This window comes from Choloepus didactylus, chromosome 10 (genome assembly GCF_015220235.1).
Source record: "Choloepus didactylus isolate mChoDid1 chromosome 10, mChoDid1.pri, whole genome shotgun sequence".
NCBI lineage: Eukaryota > Metazoa > Chordata > Mammalia > Pilosa > Megalonychidae > Choloepus > Choloepus didactylus.
In genome coordinates this window covers 2,650,951-2,673,320 of record NC_051316.1, presented here as the reverse complement: position 1 = coordinate 2,673,320, position 22,370 = coordinate 2,650,951, and the positions used below count along the sequence as shown (strand labels likewise).

The 22,370-nt window shown below is 37.3% G+C and overlaps 1 pseudogene; it reads right to left on the bottom strand.

Annotated features, from left to right (window-relative positions):
* LOC119505144 overlaps positions 1-5,969 on the bottom strand; it is a 157,695-nt pseudogene extending 151,726 nt beyond the window's left edge.
* Between the last annotated feature and the right edge of the window lie 16,401 nt (positions 5,970-22,370).

The following is a 22,370-nucleotide window of genomic DNA, read 5'->3' as shown; positions in this document are numbered from 1 at the left end:
TGGGATGTGTTGCTATTTCACTCTAACATATACAGACCTACCATAGGTCACTTCCTGTTCAAAATTCCATGGAATTGTGGTGTTTGAACAAACTGACTGTAGAAGTTTTTAAATAAATTGAAGGACATTCTGAGTTCATGGATTGGAAGATTAAATATCATTAAGGCATCAATTTTACCTAAAATGATTTACAGATTCAATGAAATCACAAACAAAATACAAATAGCCGACTTTGCAGAAATTTAAAATCCAATTACCAAATTTATTTGGTAGCATAAGGGGCAAGAATAGCCAAAAACATCTTGAAAGGGAATGACATAGGAGGACTCCACTTCTTTATTTTAAAGCATATTACAAAGTTATCCTGGTCAAAACATCCTTTTACTTGCAGAAGGATAGATATATCAACCAATGGATTGAAATTAGTATTCAAAATTTACCCTCACATATAGAGAGAATTGATTTTTGACAACATTGTCAAATCATGCAATGAGAAGAGGATACTCTTCAAAAAATGATGTTAGGAGAGCTGGATATCCATATTCAAAGAATGAAAGAGGAGCACTATATCACAAAATACACAAAAACCATCCCAAAATGGATCAAAGACATGAATATGAAGCCAGGAAGATAAACCCAAAGAACTGTTGGGAATCATCTCAAAGACCTTGCATTTGGCAATGTTTTCCTGGAACTTATACTCAAAGCACAGGAAACAAAAGAAAAATATATAAATGTGATTTCAAAATTAAACAATTTGTACATCAAATGAGTTTGTAACAAAAGTGAAAACACTATCTACCAATTCAGAGAAAATATTTATAAACCAAATATCTGATATGTGTTTAATATCCAGAATAAATAAGGAAACCCTAAAACTGAAAAATAAGAAGACAGATAACACAATTTCAAAATGGGCCAAAGATTGGAATCAACATTTTTCAAAAAGGACATACAAATATTTCAACAATCACATGAAAATTTGCTCAACATCACTAAAATTAGATAAATGCAAATTAAATCTAAATGAGAGTTATTTCACACCCACAAGAATGGCTACTTTTTTTTTAAAGCGGTATATTGCAAGTGTTATTGAGAGGCTGTGGAAAATAGTGACACTCATTAATTGTTGGTGGGAACACAAACTGGTGTGGTCACTGTGGAAAACTGTTTTGCATTTCCTCAGGAAGCTAAGTATAGAAGTACAGTATGATCTGGCAATCCTGCAAATAGACATGTACTCAGAAAAATTGAAAGCAGAGACATGGACAAATATTTCTGCCCTGATATTCACAGTGACAGCATTCACAACTGCCAAAAGATGGAACCAACAAAAATGTCCACCAATATTGAATGGATAAACAGAATGTGGTATATACATAGGAAGCAACATGATTCAGCTTTATAAAAGGAATTAAATCAGATGCATGTGCCAACATGGATGAAATGAAGGACATTATACTGAATGAAATAAGCCATGCACAAAAAGACAAGTACTGTATGATCTCATTGATATGACTTATTAGAAAAAGCAAAATCATAAAGTTAGAACCGAGCATATAGGTTACCAGGGGATATTTTGGGGTAGAGAATGGAGACCTAATACTCAACATGAACAGAACTTCTATTTAGGTTGATTTGATTGGTTAGGTCTGGAAATAGATGGTAGTGATAGAATGTTTATGTAGGTTGAATTAACAGCACTGAATTATGTACGTGAATTTGATAGAAAGGGGAAATTTTGGGTGGGGTATGTTAATAGAATGAAAGGTAGAAGGTCAAACATGGGAAGGGTAACAAAGTGAATGCTGTTGTTAACAATGGACTGGGGTTGACAATACAAGTATAAAAATGTTCTTTTATGAAATATAATGAAGGTACTAATACAAGGTGTTAATAATAGTGTGGTAAATGGGAAAAATACACCTAATATAAATGATGGATGATATTTGATAGTGCTATTTTAATATTTTTTCATCACTTGTAACAAAGATACCACACCAATGAAAAATGTCAACAATAGCTGATTACAGGAGCATTGTATATTTTACATGACTTTTCTGTTAATGTAAAACTTCTCTAATTTAAAAACATGCAAATTGAAACATATAAGATGCAAAGAACTTCCTATTCAATGATTCTATTTATGTAGACTATAAATAGAAATAAATGTATAGAGACATAATAGACATTAGATATGCATGGGTGTGTAAGAATGGGGTAGTGAGAGTTGACTGCCTAGAAGCATGGGGTTTTTCTGTACAGTGTAATGGAATGTTCTAATATTGGTGGTAATGAACAATGCACAACACTGTGGAAATACTAAAAAACAATCATTTCTGACATTGAATAGATCTTAAAGAAGGTGAATATGTATAAATTAAATTTGTAAAAACTAAATTAAATTAAATTATTTACCAATTTCATTTAATTCCTAAAATTAAATTAAATTCTTAAATAATAAAACTGGTATGAATACTCCTGAAAAAAATATAAACCAATAATAAGTCCCATAGAAGGTATCCTGGAGAGGAAAAAAATAACACAACACTGAACATAGAGGAGTAACAGAAAGTATATGGAAAAAGGAAGACTAAAATGAAAATTTAATAGAAAATATATTAAATACAAATATTCTGTCTAATAAAATGTCAAATGGAATTTAATAACTTTATATGGTTTATTGTACAACTCATGTGACATACAGCAAGTTTGGAAGTAAAAGGCATAAGGCAATATACCATATGGCTATTAAAAGCAGTAAAACTTTTGTCCATATGTAGATATAAAGGAAAAAATATTAATGAAAATTACCAGAAATGGAGTGTCCTTTCCTTATAAAATGTTTAAATTCCTAGAAAAAAAGAGAAATTAATATTTTTATGCACCTAAGTTCATGGCTTTTGAAAATTGATGAACTAAAATATGTAAGAGGGCAGCCTAAATCTGAATAGCAAGTTTTTGTACAAGGGTCTCAGCAAATGATAGGGTAAGAAGTTTAACAAAGACAAAGACTAATTGACGGTCATGTTGAGGTTCCTTGTGATGTTGATGATGGGAAAACCCAAAGAGGGTCTGGCCACAAGGAAAGTCACTAGTTTACCCATTGAATTCTACCCAGTCTTTGGAAGTCTTCCCTGTTAAACTCAATGCACTCACCAATGACTCATCACATTTTTAATGTCCTTGTGATAACACTGTGTCCAAGTTGCTTTTAAATCCTGGGCATATGGTCCTTCTAATCTGATGTTCTCATGGGCTTCTGACACCTCTCTCCTCCAACAGAAACTTATTCCAATTTCCCACCAAATGCACTCCTCTACTCTCATGCACATGTCCTTGTGGAAATCCTTCTCAACCCCCAATTCTACTCTCTTCTTTCCACCCAGAGTCATCAGTAAGTGTCACAGGCTCTGCTTAAAGATCAGAAACTGGATCTGACCTCAACTCTGCATCTCCATTTCTGCTCTTCTGGCCCTTATCCAGTCATCACCACCCTCAGCCTCAGTTGTCTGTCATAGTCTTCACTTCATCTTTCTGCTTTACCTATTTCCCCAGGTCGCATACACTGCCTTTGTAAATTAAAATAAATCTCTGACAGGGTATTCAGTCATCTGTCCCATGACACCCATTACCCCACAAGCTGGGATGTCACTCACTGTGTTCTAGCCACTCTGGCCTCTCACTAGTCCTCAATAACATCCTGCTGATCATCACTACTTCAGGCCATCACCTCTTCTGGCACCTCATGCTTCAGTGCTTGCCCAAAAGTCCCTCACTTCCCAGAAATCTCTTCAGAGGCCTTCCCTGAAATCTCCTTCAAAGACTCCCCTTCTCTCCACATCCTCCTCTCCCTATGCTTCCTGCTTATACTTCTGCATCATCCTTAACATCTCCTGATATACTATGTATTCTATTTAATTTCCTTTACAATCATCCTTTTTCTCCTAAAATATCAGCCTCCAAAGGACAGGTATTGTCTTTCTCATTATCACCACTGTATCAATAGCCACAAACCCATGCTTCTTTCTCTCTTTTGAAGAGAAATCATATTTTATCAGTCATCTGTCTCATGTGGATCCCAGAGATGTTCAGAGAGACAGCTGCTGCTTTTCTCCATCATTAGTAAATTCCAGTTTGTGCAATCCACCACGGGGACATTATTTAAAACAAACTAATTTAAGGATGTCTACAGCTTCCCTGAGAGAGGAGCTCCTTGCTGCTACCAAACTTTCTGTTGAGGAATTTCCATGCGGTAGAGAGAAAGGGATGAGGAAAGAGATGGAGAATATTTCCTTATATTTTTAAGAGGGGTTTCTTTCTCCCAAGAAAACTAATATTGCAGCACTTTTGCACTGGAATAAGAACAACTACATGTGAATTTATCATTTCAATTTTATCCACTTTTTAATCTCAGAAGATAATATTAAATAATATAAGGTTCTCTGTAAGCTTAATGTCCCTCCAAAAAATTCATATGCTTACTTTTAATATTCTTTTAACTAATCCATACTTAGATAAAAGGTTATTACTTTTCTTATGACTTAGGATGGCTGGGAATCTACTGGCAAATGAATATTGCTTTGAATTTGAAAAGCCTCATTGTTAATATGTATATTTAAATTACAATTATATATATAGCAGACTGATAAGTATTAGCATATGAATACATAAACTGATAAATATAATAATCAAATAAATAAACACAAAGAAATATCAATATGTCTCTCATGTAGTCCCTTGAATATATACATAATTTCTTAAGCAGAGAGTAAGGGGGCCACACTCTGGGTGTGGAAAATGGCCTTGTGCTCTGTTGGTTCTCATGACCTCTTCTGGTGATGCCAGTGATTCTAGCATCTCTCCCATATCATATTGTTTGAAGCATTTGGAGCTTTCTTCCTTTTGTTCTAGGACCAGAAAACTTAATTCCTCAATCATCATTCCTCTAAACCTCTTTGTCTTTCTGTAGGTGTCAATAAGGCTGGGTATATTTAAAGATCCTTTCTGTAGCCTGGCCTTTCCTAAACCTGATTCAGTCTCTTCATGTCTCCATGAGCTGCACTAACCTTGGTAAGCTGTTGACTTTCTTTTCTATCAGTGCAGCCAGTGTGTCTGCAAACTGCTTTTCACATCTTGTATAAAGATGGTGTGCCAGTTTGAATATATTGTGTCCCCCAAATGCCATTATCTTTGATGTAATCTTGTGTGGGCAGATGTTATCAGTGTTGATAGATTGTAATTCTATGAGAGTTTCTTTGGAATGCACCCCACCAAGCTGTTGGTGATGACTCTGATTGGATATTTCCATGGAGGCATGGTCCCACCCATTTAGGGTGGGCCTTGATCAGTGGAGCCGTATAAATGAGCTGACAGGCAGAGGGAACTCAGTGAAGGTGATGTTTTGAAGAGGACCTACAGCCAAGAGGGACACTTTGAAGAAAGCACAGGAGCTGCAGATGAGAGACAGCTTGAAGATGGCTGATGAAATCAGACTCTTGCTCCAGAGAAGCTAAGAGAAGACAAATATCCCAAGTGTAACTAAGAGTGACATTTTTGTGGAACTGCAGCCTAGAGTGGAACATCCTGGGAGAAAGCCATTTTGAAACCAGAATTTTGGAGCAGACGCCAGACACATGCCTTCCCAGCTGACAGAGGTTTTCCAGACACCATTGGCCATCCTCCAGTGAAGGTATCTGATTGCTGTTGACATTTTGGACACTCTATGGCCTTAAGACTGTAACTTTGTAACCAAATAAACCCCCTTTTATAAAAGCCAATCCATCTCTGGTGTTTTGCATTCTGGCAGCATTAGCAAACTAGAAAAGATGGCTTCTAACAGACTGCACAAATCTGAACAAGAATATGAGACTCACCAAAAAGCAAATAAAAGGTTGACAGACTCCTGACTCCCACTGGGGGCTCTGTAATGTGAGGTCTGGACTCACATCATTGGGCAGCTGCTCCATCATGTACTGTCACAGATTCCCAAGGAAAGTCAAAAGGCAAGATCCACAGAAGCTTACAGACCCTCCATGGCACTGAGGCCACCACAGGACTTTGCCCAGTAACCATGGATCCACCAGCTGACAACAAACCCCTGAGAACCCCCAAATATTCTGCCTGGAACCCACTAGCAATGAACTGCCTGGAATGGTCATCAGTGAGATAGATGGGGAGGTGGGGGGTGATATTCTGAAAATTAAATGTGATTTTCTCCATAATATTCTTATGCTTATTCTTTATTTCTTATTGTGATATTTAAATTGACATAAACTTGAAGTGCTCTGAAATGTGATTATCTCAACTACAGGCTTTCTCAAATTATCAAACATTTCATTCCCATTCCTCTACAATATCCAATAACCCTATCAAGATAGGAGCCATTTCCTGTAATCTAGAAAATAGCCCCTTATCCTTCAATCAGTAACCACCTTTAACTGTGTTCAACTGCCTTTGAATTTCTGTCACCATACGTCAGTTTTGCTACATCTCCAAGCCCATCAAAATGAAATTAATCAGCATTCATCCTTTGATGCCTGTATATTTTGCACAAAATATTACTTTGGGATTAATCCTTGGTGTGTAGAAAAGCAATTCTCTTGATTTTTATCATTGTGTCCTTTGATATTGAATGACAATTATAAAATGTTTATCCATTTTCCTCTGCATGGATATCTGGATTCCTCAAGTTTGGGATTTTAAGAGAAAAGATATTATCTGTGTGCATGTCGTTTATATAAGGGTCTGTTTTCAATTTCTGTGGATTATAGAAAGTAAAGTTTAATCACAAGGAAGTTGCATTTTAAGCGTTTTTAACAGTTGTACTGAGGTATAATTTACATCACCTAACCTACACCTAGTTTAAATTCAAAATTCATTGATGTACTATAAAGATACCTGGTGATTTAACTTTCCCAAAATTAGAATACTGTGCAGCATTTCCTATTCCTCTTCAAACAACCCAGAAGTCTTATCAGTTTTTAAGTGCACAGTCAGTCTCTTTGGGGGCTGCTAAAATGATAAGAGAGGTAATGCCACAATGCTTCTGTGGTGGCTGTGTTGGATGTGATCCCTGAGTTATAACTGGACATGGCACCCTTCCTGTGCAGTCACTGCAAAGTCACCCCCCACTCCCTGCAGTCACCACTGCTGCTGCCCTGGGCACCATCCACTGAGGCCTAAGCCTGGGTTCCAGCCCACTCCCTAACTGGCACCTGCTGCTTTAAGCACTACAGACGTCAATTGTTTTTGTGTTTTTTTAAACTCAATTTTATTGAGATTGTTCACATACCATACAATCATTCAAAGTGTACAAACAATTGTTCATGGCTCCATTATATAGTTGTGCATTCATCACAATAATTTTTTTCAATTTGTAGAACATTTTTATTACTCCAGAAAAGAAATAAAGACAAAAAAGGAAACTCAAATCCTTCCATATCCCTAACAACCCCCCACCATTATTGGTATAGTACATTTGTTATTGTTGATGAAAGAATGTTAAAATACTTGTAACTGAAGTGTATAGTTTACAATAGGTATACTGTTTCCCTGTATACCCCTCTATTTTTTACTTCTAGTTATAGTGTTATACATTTGTTGTAGTTCATGAAAGGGATTTCTAATATTTGTACAGTTAATAATAGACATTGTCCACCATAATATTCACTGTTTAACACATTCCCATATTTTAACCTCCAAATTTCTTTCTGGTGACATATATGATTAAGTTTCCCTTTCCACCACATTCACACACCATTCATCACTGTTAGTTATTCTTACAATAATGTTCTACCATTACCTCTGTCCATCTCCAAACACTTAAATTCATCCTAGTTAAACTTTCTGCTCATAATAAGCAACTGCTCCCCATTCTTTCAAATTGTTCTATATCCTGGTAACCTATATTTCATGTCTGTGGGTTTACATATTATAATTGGTTCATATTAGTGAGACCATGCAATATTTGCCCCTTTGTGTCTGACTTATTTCACTAAGTATAATGCCCTCAAGCTTTTTTCATTACCCCATTTTTTAAAGACAGTTTTTTCACATGCCATACATTTGATCCTAAGCCAACACTTGATGGTTCTCTGCATAATCACATATTTATGTATTCACCACCATCCCTGTAAACTACATAAGGACATTTCCATTTTTTCCACAAAGAAGAAGAGCCAAAGAAGATGCAGAGACAAAAGAAATGGAAAAATGAAGATAAAAAGATGACAACTTAAAAGCAACAAAAAGAAAGAGTTAAAATAAAGTATAATAAGGAAGTCAGACAGCATCACCAATGCCAAAAGTCCCACACCCCTCCTTTATATCCCACTCTCAAAGACATCCAGCTTTGGTAAATTGTCCCTGCCACATCAAAGGAAGCAAAATAAAATACAATGTTTCCAACTATAGTCTCTAGTTTGCATTGATTGCATTTTCCCCCAATACCACCCCTTTTTAACACCTTGCAAGGTTGACATTCATTTGTCAACCTTGTGCACATTTTATCACAATTGTTGGGCATTCTATGTTTCACTGAGCTATACAGTTCCAGCCTTTATCTTTCCTCTTTCCTTCTGGTGTCCAACATGTCTATTACCTTACTCTTTTAACCATACTCACAGTCACCTTTGTTCTGTGTACTTACATTGTTGTGCTATCATCACCCAAAATTGTGTTCCAAACATCTCACTCCTGTTTATTTTGTCTGTAGTGCTCTCTTTAGTATTTACTATAGAGGAGGTATCTTATTCACAAACTCTCCTGTCTGTCAGATAATATTTTAAGCTAACCTTCATATTTGAAGGATAGTTTTGCCAGATATAGGATTTTTGGTTGGCGGTATTTCTTTCTCAGTATTTTAAATATATCACTCCACTTGCTTCTTGCCTCCATGGTTTCTACTGAGAAATCTGCACACAGCCATATCAAACTTCCCTTTTATGTCATAGATCATTTTCTCTTGCAGCTTTCAGGATTCTCTCTTTGTTTTTGATGTTTGATAATCTGCTTACTAAATGTCTTGGTTTATGCAAATTCAGATCTATTCTGTTTGGGGGACTCTGCTCTTCTTGGATATGTGATTTTATGTCTTTCACAAGAGATGGGAAATTTTCATTGATTATTTTCTCTATTATTGCTTCTCCCCCTTTTCCCTTCTCTTCTCCTTGGACACCCATGACATGTACATTCATGCACTTCATGTTGTCATACAATTCCCTGAGATGTTGCTCATATTCTTCCAGTCTTGTCCCTATTTATTATTTTGTGTGTAGGATTTCAGGTGCCTTGTTCTCTAGTTCCTGAGTGTTTTCTTCTGCCTCTTGAGATCTGTTGTTGTATGGTTCCATTGTGTTTTTCATCTCTTTTGTTGTGCCTTCCATTTCCATAAATTCTGTCAGTTGCTTTTATAAAACTGAATTTCTACCTTATGTTTGCCCAGTGTTTTCTTTATGCCCTTCATATCATTTGCTGTATCTTCCCTAAACTCATTGACTTGGTTGTTGAATTTATTTAGCATATTTATTTGAAAATCTTTAATTTTTTCATTAAAGTGAAACAATATGTCAACTGTATCCCAATTGATGTGTAAGTTGGTTCTTTGACTGGGCCATATCTTCATTTTTCTTAGTGTGATTTGTAGTTTTCTGTTGTGTAGGCATCATATTTATTTGATTACCCCAATTAGATTTTCCCAGACCAGAAAGGGTTCAGGTCTCTTAAGTGGTTCAGGTCTATGAAGGGGCCCATATTCAGTATCAGGTTTACCTGAGGGTGTGTTTTGGAAGATTGACAGACTTTTCTGTGAGGTCTCTAGCCACCACACTTTTCCTAACCTGCCCAGCAGGTGGTGACTGTCAGGCTGTCACTCCCTATTGGTGTAAAGGAATGTGGCCCCTCTAATTATCAGCTTAAGTTGCTTCTGTTTTGACTCTTTTCCACCAGGCCATGGGGTCTGAGTTCTGAAGGGAGGGTAGTCACTAGCACTGGGCCCCATCTTCTTCCTCTTAGGGAAGATACACCACCTAGGGACTTATATCTGCCCTTGAATTGCACATTTTGTCTCTCTGACTCTAACTCCACTCCTGTCTGTGTCAGAGTGCTGTGAACTAAAGATGGCAGATGCTTTCTCCACTTAGCCACTCAAGCTGAGAGAGACAAAAAGGGAAAGAAAGCCCCTTTTCAGAGCCAGTCCACAGCCTCCCAGTTTCACCTGTGGAGCACAGATAGCACCCGGTCTTTTGGGTTCCCTTTCCCAAAGGGTTTGCTGGCTCTCCAAGGTTAGCTGTCTCTAAAATCCTCTGTATTTTTTTAATAAATTTTTTCCACCTGCCCCACCTCCTCTCCATGGGGAGCAACCTTATAGTACTTTGCTGCTTTTTAGGGGGTTGTCTATGTTTGTAGCTTGTATTCAGCAGTCCACATTTATTAATTAAAACCCCAGTTGGAGTTATGCTGAGCTATATTTGCTTGCTCTGGGAATGCTGCTTTCTCCCACAATGAGGTCTTGTAGCTCAGTCTGCCATGGGGGAAGGAGGCTCCCAGCATGATTCCATAGTTTTACTTATAGCTTTTGTGCTGTGATCTCAGCCATTCCACCCATTCCACGTTGGTTTATGATGTGTGGACACTCAAGGTTGTCCCTCAGTAGTTGTTCCAGATTATTTACTAGTTGTTCCTGGTTGTTTATTAGTTGCTCCAGAGGACTGACTAAATTCCACACCTCTCTATGCTGCCATCTTGCCTCCCCTCCAATTGTTTTTGAAGAGTTTTCCAAGACCATTCAATGGGGAAAAAGAACAGTCTTTAAACACATGTTGGTGGGACACAGGATACCCAGATGCAAAACTATGAAATTGGATTCTTTCCTCACACTGTGTAAAAAAATGCAAAATATATCAGATACCTAAATGTAACATCTAAAACTGTAAAACTCTTGGAAGAAAACAAAGCATTAAATCTTCATGAGCTTGGTTTGGCAAATTATTCTTACAGATAAGCATGAGAATGAGCATAAAAAGAAAAATGGAAAATTAGACATTATCACAATTTTGAACTCTCTGCTTTGAAGAATAACATCAATACAGAGATTTAGCTCAAAGAATATGAAAAAATATTTGTAAATCATATATCTGACAACAGATTTGTATTTAGAATACATAGACAATGCTTCAATGCTTACAACTTAATTAAAATAAAAATAATTTTTAAATGGGTAAAGGATCTTAACAGACACTGTTTCAGCTTGCATGAACCTGGAAAACATTATGATATGTGAAAAAAGCCAGTCAGAAAAGCAGTGTATTATATGATTTTATTCATATAATTTCCAGATGAGGGAACTCAACAGAGACAAAATACATTAGTGGTTGTTTTAGAGCTCCACACACATGGTGTATAGGAGGCCAGTAACTAAAGGGTTCAAAGTTTCTTTTGCTCAGCTTGGTTTTTGTCTGTTCTTATCTTTCTACACACTCTTGTTTTGAAGCAAGGTTTCTCATGAGATAACTTTATTTTATGAAGAAAGTAATTAGAGTTCTTTATTTCCCTTTCTGAACTGCCATTGTAGCATCCCATGAGTTTTGTTATGTTGTAATTTCATTGTCATTTGACCCAAGATCTTGTGGAGGCAGATATATAAGTGTTGATTAAATTGGAATCCTTTGTGTGTTTCCATGGAGATATGATTCAATTAATTGTGATTGGAATGTTTGATTGGATAATGTCCATGGAGGTGTTACCCCACCCATTCAGGGTGGGTGTTAATTGGACCCCTGGAGTCCTATAAAGGACTGCATATACAGAAGAACCTCAGAGCAACTGAGAGTGACATTTTGAAGAGGAACTGCCAGGGAGATTCACTCCCCTGGGTGTCTGATCCCACGTAGGGGGGAGGGCAGTGATTTCACCTTTCAAGTTGGCTTAGCTCTGCTTATTTTAATGCTATCTTCCCTTTTGCTGCTTTCTAGCTGTCATGTTATTTTTCTCAATCTTTCTTTTTTCTTTTTCTTTTGTCTCCCTACCTTCTTTGACTCTTCCACCTTCTTTGCTGAAGAAATGGAGATGTCCTTATATAGACAGTGGTGATGTTACATAAATATGTCACTAAACAGGGAACCAATGGTTGTTTACTGAGGTTGGAATGTATGGTGTGTGACAAAACCATCTTAAAAATGGGTTGATGAAGAAATCTTGAGAGCACTATACTGAGTGAAATAGGACAGACACATAAGGACAAATGTTGCAGGTTCTCACTGACATGAACTAATTATAATATGTAAACTCATAGGCAAGTCATATAAGTTACCAGTATACAGAATAAGGTTAAAGAATGGGGGTCAGTTGCTTATTATTAGAAGAATGTTCAACTAGATTGAACTTAAACATTTGGAAATGGACAGAGGTGATGGTAGCACATTGTGAGAATAACTAACAGTGCTGAAAGGTGTGTGAGGGTGGTGGAAAGGGTAAGCTCAGAGTCACATATGTCACCAGAAGGAAAGTTGGAGGTTAAAAGATGGGAATGTATAAAACAGTGAATGTTGTGGTGGATAATATCTGTGATTAACTATACACATATTAGAAATCCCTCTCATGAACTAGAACAAATGTATGACTGTATAACTAGAAGTTAATAATAGATTATATAGGAAAAATGTACCTATTGCAAACTATATACTATAGTTAGTAGTATTTTAATATCCTTTCATCAACAGTAACAAATGTACTGTATGAAAACTATGAATCAATAATGGAGGAGGGTGGTTAGGGGTATGGGAGGATTGGAGTTTCCTTTTTGTGTCTTTATTTATTTCCCAGAGTAATGAAAATGTTCTAAAACTTGAAAAAAATTGTGCTGATGGATGCACAGCTGTATGATGGTACCATGGGCTACTGATTGTACATTTTGGATCTTTGGATAGTTGTAAGGTATGTGAACAATATAAATAAAAAATAAAAATATGCTAGAATATAAATAAATATATAAATAAGTAGGTAAATAAGTAAATAAATAAATAAAATGTGTTCTGGAAATGGTAAATGCTTTTGAAGTAATGGTGAAACAAGCATCTACAAAGAAATAGAAAACAGAAAAAAAAGAATTAAATAATTTTAGTACTGAATAATATAGTAAAGAAAACTAATTTTAAAAATTCACTATCAGCATAATGGTAGAATGGACAGGATAGATGGAAGAGATATTGAAGATATTGATATTAAATATGGAACAATAGAAATTACCCAATATGAAAAACAGAGAATAAAATTATTGTAAGGATATGAAAAATGCCTTAAGGCCTTTTGAACAATAACGGAAGTTTAATATTATCTGTTATCAAAGTGCTTTAATGGAGAATAGAAAGAAAAAGTTTAATATACATTTGAAGGAATAATGATTAAAATCTTCTAAGATGACTGATGTTTATTAAAAATATCAGATTGGCACATTCAAAGAAATACAATGAAGTTCTCATGAGCTTTCTTTGATGTTGATATGAATTTTGTAGGCTAAATAAAGGCCCCCAATATACCATGTCCTGATCCCTTTACTGTAACATTAAATGTAAAGTTCTTACAGATATGATTAAATTAATGATACTTTAAGATAAGGCATTTAACCTGAATTATGAAGGTAGACCCTTAAAGCATTGCATATTTTCTTCTATGAGAAAGAATTGGCATAGTCAGAAGGGTACAAGACAATATGACCATGGAGTCAGATTGAGGTGATACAGTCACAAGCAGAGGAAAGCTAGCAACGTTCAGAAATGGGAAGGAGAAAGGAACACTTCCTGAGAGCCTTCATTTTGTGTCACTGATAATTGATTTCAGACTTCCAGCATGCATATTATGAGAGAATATATTTATGTTGTTTAAAACAGCAAATTTCTGGTAATTTGCTACAGCATCTATAGGGAAATGAATACAAGAATTGAGAATTCTGAGCATTTCCTAATGACAGACCAATACACTTCTTGAAATGGATGATGTGCAAGAAGCTTATTTGGAAGTTTCTTTCAATCTTATGTTGGCCTGCATATATGCTTTTTTATACTATTTAAAAAACATTTACCCTATTACCATATTTAAAACTTAACACTAACAGTTCCCCCTATTAACCTCATATATATATATATATATATATATATATATATATATATATATATATATACATATATATATATCAGTGCTGCTAATTGTGTTCACAATGTTTTACTACCATCACCACCATCCATTACCAAAACATCTCTATCATTTCAAATAGAAACTCTGCATATTTCAAGGCTTAACTTCCCATTCCTTATCCCCACCTCATTCTTTGGCAACCTGTATTCTTGATTCTGACTTTATGGGTTCGTTTATTCAAATTATTTCATGTCAGTGAGATCACATGATATCAATCCTTTTGTGCCTGGCTTATATTATTCAACATATAAGTTCAGAAGGAAACTTCAACACAATAAATGGCATATATGAAAAGCCCATAGATAATATCCTACCAAATGGTGAAAAACTGAAAGACTTCCTTCTAAGCTCAGTAATAAGACAAGAATGTCCACTGTCACCACTGATATCCAACATTGCACTGGAAATTCTTGCCAGGTAAATTAGGCAATAAAAATATATAAAAGGCATCCAAGTTGTAAAGGAAGGAGTAAACTTTTCCTTCTCACAGATGGCATGTAAAAATCCTGAAATATCCACAACAGTGTTCCTGGAACTAATAAATGTATTCAGTAAAATGATGGAGTACTAGATAAACACCAAAAATAATTAGTATTTCTCTACACAAGCAAGGAAAAACCAGAAGAAGAAACCAAGGGAAAACTTACATTTATAATAGCAACTAAAATATATATCTATCTCAGAATTAATCTAAACAAGGATATAAGTTACTTGTACACAGAAAATTACAAATACTGCTAAGAGACATCAAAGAAGGCCTAAATAAGTGGAATGGCATTCTGATACCATATATTGGAAGACTAAATATTGTTTAGATGACAATCTTATCCAAAGCAATTTATAGATTCAATGCAATCCCAAACAAAATTCCAGCAACCTTCTTTAAAGAAATGAAAAGTTAATCATCAAATTCATATGGAAAGATAAGGGTTTTCAAATAACCAAGCCATCTTGGAAAAGAAGAATGAAGTTGGGAGGCTCATGCTTCCTGATGTTAAAACATCCAACAAACTCAGAGTACTATAAAGAGCATAGTAGTAGCACAAGAACAGAAATAGAGACCAATGGAATTGAATTGAGAGCTCAAAAATTAACCCTCACATTTATGGTTAACTGAATTTTGACAGGCAGTCAAGGACTCCTTAGCTGGTGAAAAATATTCTCTTCAAAAATGATGCTTGGAAAACACCTATACTTCTGTCATTTTCAAAAAATAATGGTGGGAGGATTCTGGGAAGATGGTGGCATAGAAAGAAGTGGAAGACTTAGTCTCCCCTAGAACAATTCATAAATGAACAAAAAACCAATAAATAACCTGGAATAACATCAGGGAGACAAACATGACTGTACACTCAACATCCACCAACATGAATTGGGAGGAATGCCTGAGATCACAGCATAAAATCTGTAAGTAAAACTGTGGACCTGCACTGAGAGCTGAGAACCTAGAGCTGAGAGACCCTCCCTCACGGAAGCCATGCCATGGACTTCCTCAGCCCAACTTCAAGTCAGGTTTTAATATTAACTGCTCAATACAGACAGCGAATCCTCAACAAGCAGACAGAGGCTTTTGGTGACAACTGACCTTGGGAGAATTGGGGGACATATCTGTCTCAGTATATGGAGCCCAGAGGATTGGGTGCTATATCTGGCTGATGGGTGAACCTGGGAGTTTTTCTGTCCCTCGCTCTCTCTCTGTGGAGAAAAATTCAGTTGTTCTCAGCCCACAAGTCATTGCAGTAAAGACATCCTCAGACATTCTGCATTCTGAAATGAGCTGAGAGCCTCATGGCACAGCCCAGCAGCCCAGGGCTTCCCTTGAGGGATGGTGCACACTGATGACATAGCACAGTATTCCCTTGGCTGAGGGAGGATCACAGCTGGGAGGGGGAATCCACTCAGAGCACCCAGGGGCACTATGACAAGTCCGGTGGTTTGTGGGACAGCAAGAGAGAAGGTCTGGTGCTGAACTGAAATGAAGGCTTAGACTCTTGCAGTGGCCTTGAAACTCCTGGAACCCAGGAAATTTGAACAGTAGAACTGCCCTTCCTCCCTGGCCACCCATACACACACCCCACATTCAGCATGGATGGCTCCAGCAACACACCCAAACTGAGTTCTCCAACTGAACACCCAAGAATCATTTCCCCACACATCATGGAAAAAAGGTGGAGAACTGACTTGAGGGATATAGGTGACCCACAGATGCCATCTGCTTGTTAGTTAGAGAAAGTGTATGTCACCAAACTGTGCCTCTGAAAAATTAGATCAATATCCTTTTTTTGATACAACTTGAAAGAACCCTATCAAGCATAACAAATGCCAAGAGGCCAAAAACAACAGAAAATCTTAATGCATATGATAAAATCAGATGATATAGAGAATCCAGCTCCAAACACACAAATCAAGATTTCAGAAGAAACATTGTACCTCACACAATTAATCAAAGAACTACAGTCAAAGAATGAAAACATGGCAAAGGATTTAAAGGACATCAAGAGGACCATGGCCCAGGACATAAGTGTCATAAGGAAGACCCTAGAAGAGCATAAAGAAGACATTGCAAGAGTAAACAAAAAAAAATAGAAGATCTTATGGAAATAAAAGAAACTGTTGGCTAAATTAAAAAGACTCTGGATATTCACAATACAAGATTAGAAGAAGCTGAACAACAACTCAGTGTCCCAGAAATCCACAGAACAGAAAATGAAAGAAGAAAAGAAAGAATGGAGAAAAAAAATTGAAAAAATTGCAATGGATCTCAGGGATACAATAGATAAAATAAAACATCCAAACTTAAGGCTCATTGGTGTCCCAGAAAGGGAAGAGAAGGGTAAAGGTCTAGAAAGAGTATTCAAAGAAATTGTTGGGGAAAACTTCCCAAACCTTCTACACAATATAAACACACAAAGCATAAATGCCCAGCAAACTCCAAATAGAATAAATCCAAATAAACCCACCCCAAGACATATTCTGATCAGACTCTCAAATACTGAAGAGAAGGAGCAAGTTCTGAAAGCAGAAAGAGAAAAGCAATTCATCACATACAAAGGAAACAACATAAGACTAAGTTGTGACTACCCAGTGGCCACTATGGAGGCAAGAAGGCAGTGGCATGACATATTTAAAATTCTGAGAGAGAAAAATTTCCAGCCAAGAATAGTTTATCCAGCAAAACTCTCCTTCAAATTTGAGGGAGAGCTTAAATTTTTCACAGACAAACAAATGCTGAGAGACTTTGCTAATAAAAGACCTGCCCTACTTCAGATTCTAAAAGAAGCCCTACCAGCAGAGAGACAAAGAAAGGAGAAAGAGATATAGAGAATTTTAACAGACATATATAGTACCTTACATCCCAAATCACCAGGACACTCATTTTTCTCCAGTGATCAAAAATCTTTCTCCAGAAGGGGCCATAAGCTGGGACATAAAACAAGCCTCAAGAAATTAAAAAAGAAAAATTTAATATACTCAAAGATCATTCTCCAAACACAATTGAATACAAATAGAAGTCAATAATTTTTGAACTATAACTCCACTATTTACTTCCTACATGATAAAAAATACACAAATGCTAAGGACAAATCAGTGGTTTTAAACTCAATGTAAAATATGTAATTTTAGACAACTATATAAAGGTGGGGGAATGAAGGAGTATAGGAACATAGTTTATGTGCCCTATTGAAGTGAAGGTGATATCAAAGAAAAACAAGATTCATAGGGATTTAAGAGGTTAATTTTAAACCCCACAGTAAACACAAAGAAATTATCAGAGAATATAACCATAGGGATGAAAAGTAGAGTTTGGGTTAAGAGAAATGGGGGAAGGGGCAATGGGGAGTTAAGAAAGGAGTGTAGGGTTGCTGTTTGAGGTGAAGGGAAATTTCTAGTATTGGATGGTGGGAAAGAGCATAACATCATTCTAAATGTGATTAATCCCACTAATGGAAGGCTAGGGAGGGGGTGGAATGGGAAGATTTAGGCTGTATATATGTTTCCATGATTGAAAAAAAGAAAAAAAACGACAATCTAACTAGACAACAATTGAATGCTAAGGATGAACTTGGATGGGATTGGAGGGTGGAGGACAGGTGGCTCAAAGGGACACAGTTGAGACATAAGGAAGAGGAAATATAGAATGTAAGCATTTTATCATTGTTGAATCTCTTATACTTCTTAGCTGCGCTTAATGGAATTACATAAAAGAATGTTCTTGTTCATGGGAAGTATATACGTGAATTATAGTGTATGTTCAAGAATGTGTGCAGCTAACTCTCATATGTTCAGAAGACAGAGCAATAGATGATGGATGATAGATAGAGAGGCAGGGAGGGAGGGAAAGAAATAGTGATGTGACAGCATGTTAAAGTTGGTGGATTGAGCTATCAGGGGAGGCGGGTCAGGGTATGATGGAATTCTGTGTATGGGGCTAGTATTGTTTTTGCAACTATTCATGTAACTTTGAATTTATTTCAAAATAAAAAAAAAATAATGGTGGCCATAAAGATGGTGGCATGTCATACCTGGGAAGGTCTTCCCTTATAGCAGATCCCAGTTGCTTGGGACTCTGGAAGACAATAAACACTGGAGAAAGACTCTACTGACACTAAATTAAAGAAATAAAGAATACCCATCAAAAATGTAGGAAGTCTACATCTAAGGGAAGCAAGTCCAGAACCCTCCCCAATGCTTGTTACTCATAGCTTAAGAGTCACACGGTGGCAGCACTACGACTGGGCAATTCCCACCCTGGTACTGACCATAAAAACACACAGTTCAGTGACCTTGAGTCTCATTAATGTTTAGGCACAAAACCCAAGATGAAATACAACTATGGTGGGGTCCTAGCCATCCTTAGGAAATAAGAGTAGCCTGCAAGGCAGCTGTTCACAAGTTGTGCACCTTCCTGGTCTAGTCCCTAATTCCTGGGACAGTAGTATTTTATAAGAAAAAAACTGGGCTGTTTTAAAATAGTGGCCCAATCAGGCTCCATAGGATTGCAGTCCCTGATGTGGAAGTTACCAGAAGCATGAAAGTCATATGGAAAAGGAGAAAACTGTAAAGCAGATTACCCAGGACTGAAAGCTGGAGCAAAAATTTTGTCACTGAGCAAAGGAGAGTAGTTGAACAAATCATAGCCACTGGGGAAGAAAATTTGCATAAAAAAAGACAACAGACAAGGGCTCTTAGAGAAGAGACAAAAGAAAATCCTCTCCTGGTCAGGAAAAAATTACATATTGTAGTGTAATCTTAAGACTTGCTTTGCAAGCAAAGGCCAAGAGACAGGTGCAGAAAGACCTGAGAAAATGTGAATTGTTAAACATGAGTGGCTGCAGAAGTGCAGTTTATGCTGGATCAAGTCTTGAAGAAAAGACTTAACACAAAGTCAAATTACAGTAAAACCTTAGACAAGAGGGAGAAACAGACTTTCAGAGTTAGTGCTTCAGAACAATCAAATGCCCAGACATCAATGTTCACAGTCACACAAAGAAACAGGAAGACATGGCTCATTCAAGGTGACAAATTGAAACTTCAGAGAAAAGCCATACATTGGAACAACTAATCAAAGGTATTAGATCAAAACCCCCTAAATCCATGCAAGGAGCAAAAGGAATATTTTCTGTCCAAATATCTATTACCATAATAGTCTCCTCATAGCCCCTATGACTACATTAGTCCACAAGTTGTAGATAAATGTGTTGAGAAGAGGTTTGATAATGGTGGAAAACAGCCCTCCACATTTTCCATGCAGGGTACGGCAAGGAGAGTGGCCTCAGACAGTTGACAGAGTAGTCTCTTAGAATAGACCTGACACCACCAACTGGAAGGACCAAGTGGATACAGCTTTTGTCCCTCCTTCTCTGGAGCTCATCTGGAACACCACAGTGAGCACACAGGCATGGGCAGATAGAGTGGCCATGAATGGCAGCAGCAGAATAATAAAGACATTCAAGAGGATGGTATAATCATAGTGAGGACTGTCATGACACACCAAGGGCAATAGCAATGGAACATCACAGAAAAAGTGATTGTAAAGCATGTAAAGTGGGTATTAAAGATTTAATGGGAATACTGGCCCATGCACTTATGACCATGGACAAAGAGTTCATTTTGCTCAAATTTCTGTACATTTTCAACTGAGCTAATAAAAAATGGTTTTAAGCTCTCAGTAGGAATTTGTTATGTCAGTTCTAAGAAATTAATACGGATCTTGATACCAGGAAGTGTGATTCTGCTGTTACAAATAACTATAAATGTGAAAGAAATTTTTTGGAATTTGGTAATTGCCACAGGTTATAAGAATTTTGAGGTGGATAACATACAAAACCTAGGTTGATTGGACTATTCCCATGTTGTTCTCTCAACTGGCTGCCATTCAGAGCTGCTTCTGAATCCATTTAGAGAATCTCCTTATTTCAGGGCAATGTGGCTTGACTTCCCCACCCTGTAGTATTTTAGATCCCTCCAGCCAGACTGCATCCACCTTCACATAAGAAAACCAACAATGAACATTTGCTGTACTTCCACAAGGATACTTCCACAGTCCCACCATCTGCCATGTGCTGGTAGCACAACATTTAAAGAAAAGGAAACCCCTATGTTTCACTATAATGATAATATCATGCTAACTAGTACTTCTTTTCCAGAACTAGAAATTGCCACTTGCACAGTGGTGACCCACCATGAAAGTTGAGGATGCGTGATAAATCAAAACAAATTACAAGAGCCTGGACATTCTATCAAGCTCTTGGGTATTGTCTGGTTGGGTAAAACAAAAGCTATTCCTTTAGCTGTTGATGTTCTGGTTTGCTAATGCTGCCAGAATACAAAACAACAGAGATGGATTGGCCTTTATAAAAGGGGGGATTATTTGATTACACAGTTATGGTCTTAAGGCCATAAAGTGTCCAAGGTAACACATCAGCAATTGGCTACTTTCACTGAAGGATGACCATTGGTGTCCAGAAAACCTCTGTTAGCTGGGAACGCATGTGGCTGGCATCTGCCCCAAAGTCTTGGGTTCAAAATGGCTTTCTGCCAGGACATTCCTCTCTAGGCTGCAGTTCCTCAAAAGTGTCACTCTCAGTGGCTTTTGGGGCATTTGTCCTCTCTTAGCTTCTCTGGAGCAAAAGTCTGCTTTCAATGGCCATCTTCAAACTGTCTCTCATCCACAGCTCCTCTCTCAGCTCCTAGGCATTCTTCAGAGTGTCCCTCTTGGCTGTAGCTCCTCTTCACAGTTTCACTGCACTGAGATCCTCCTGCCCCTCAGCTCATTTATATGGCTCCACTGATCAAGGCCCACCCTGAATGGTGGGGCCATGCCTCCATGGAAATATCTTATCAAAGTCATCACCTACAGTTGGATGGGTTGCATTCCCATGCAAACAACCTAATCCAAACGTTCCAACTTAATCTACACTAATATGTCTGCTCCAGAAGATTGCATCAAGGAATATGGCTTTTTCTGGGGGACAAAAGACATTCAAACCAACACATTCCACCCTCTGGACCACAGGAAAACATATTCTTTCCAAATACAAAATACATTCTCCCATCACCATATCACAAAACTTAAATCACTTCAGTAACAATAGTTAAGTAGAAGATCCCATCAGAATCAGTTACAAGCATGGTCTGTCACAAAGCAAAATTCCCTCAGGATCTGTACCTGTGAAACTTAGAAGAAGTTATCTGCTTCCTATATACAAAGGTGGGACAGTCATAGGATAAACAATCCCATTGCCATAAGGAGAAAGAGTAAGGAAAACAGGGTTAACAGGACCAAAATATTTCCTAAAACCCACAGGACAAACTCCATTAGATTTCAAAGTCTGAGAGTTATTAAAAGAATGACATTGCATCCTTGGGGCTTGAGAGAGAGGGAGTCTGACCCTTCCTAAGAGCCTTTGTGGCAGCCCTTTCCTCTCCAAATGCTTGGATGATTTCCCCAAAATATCCACACATTGGGGAGGCCACCTTCTCAGCCCCATCCTCCTCAAATATTGGGGCAGCACCCAGATTCCCTTCCATCTCCAGGGCACATGTTCAACCCCTTCAGAACAGTGGGGTGGCAGCCAGGCTCTTCCCAATTCCCTGGAAATGTGCTCCACCCTCTTTGGGACCTAGGGTGACAGCTCTTTCAGGGCATCGAGGTGGAATGCCCACCCTTGACCTCCAGA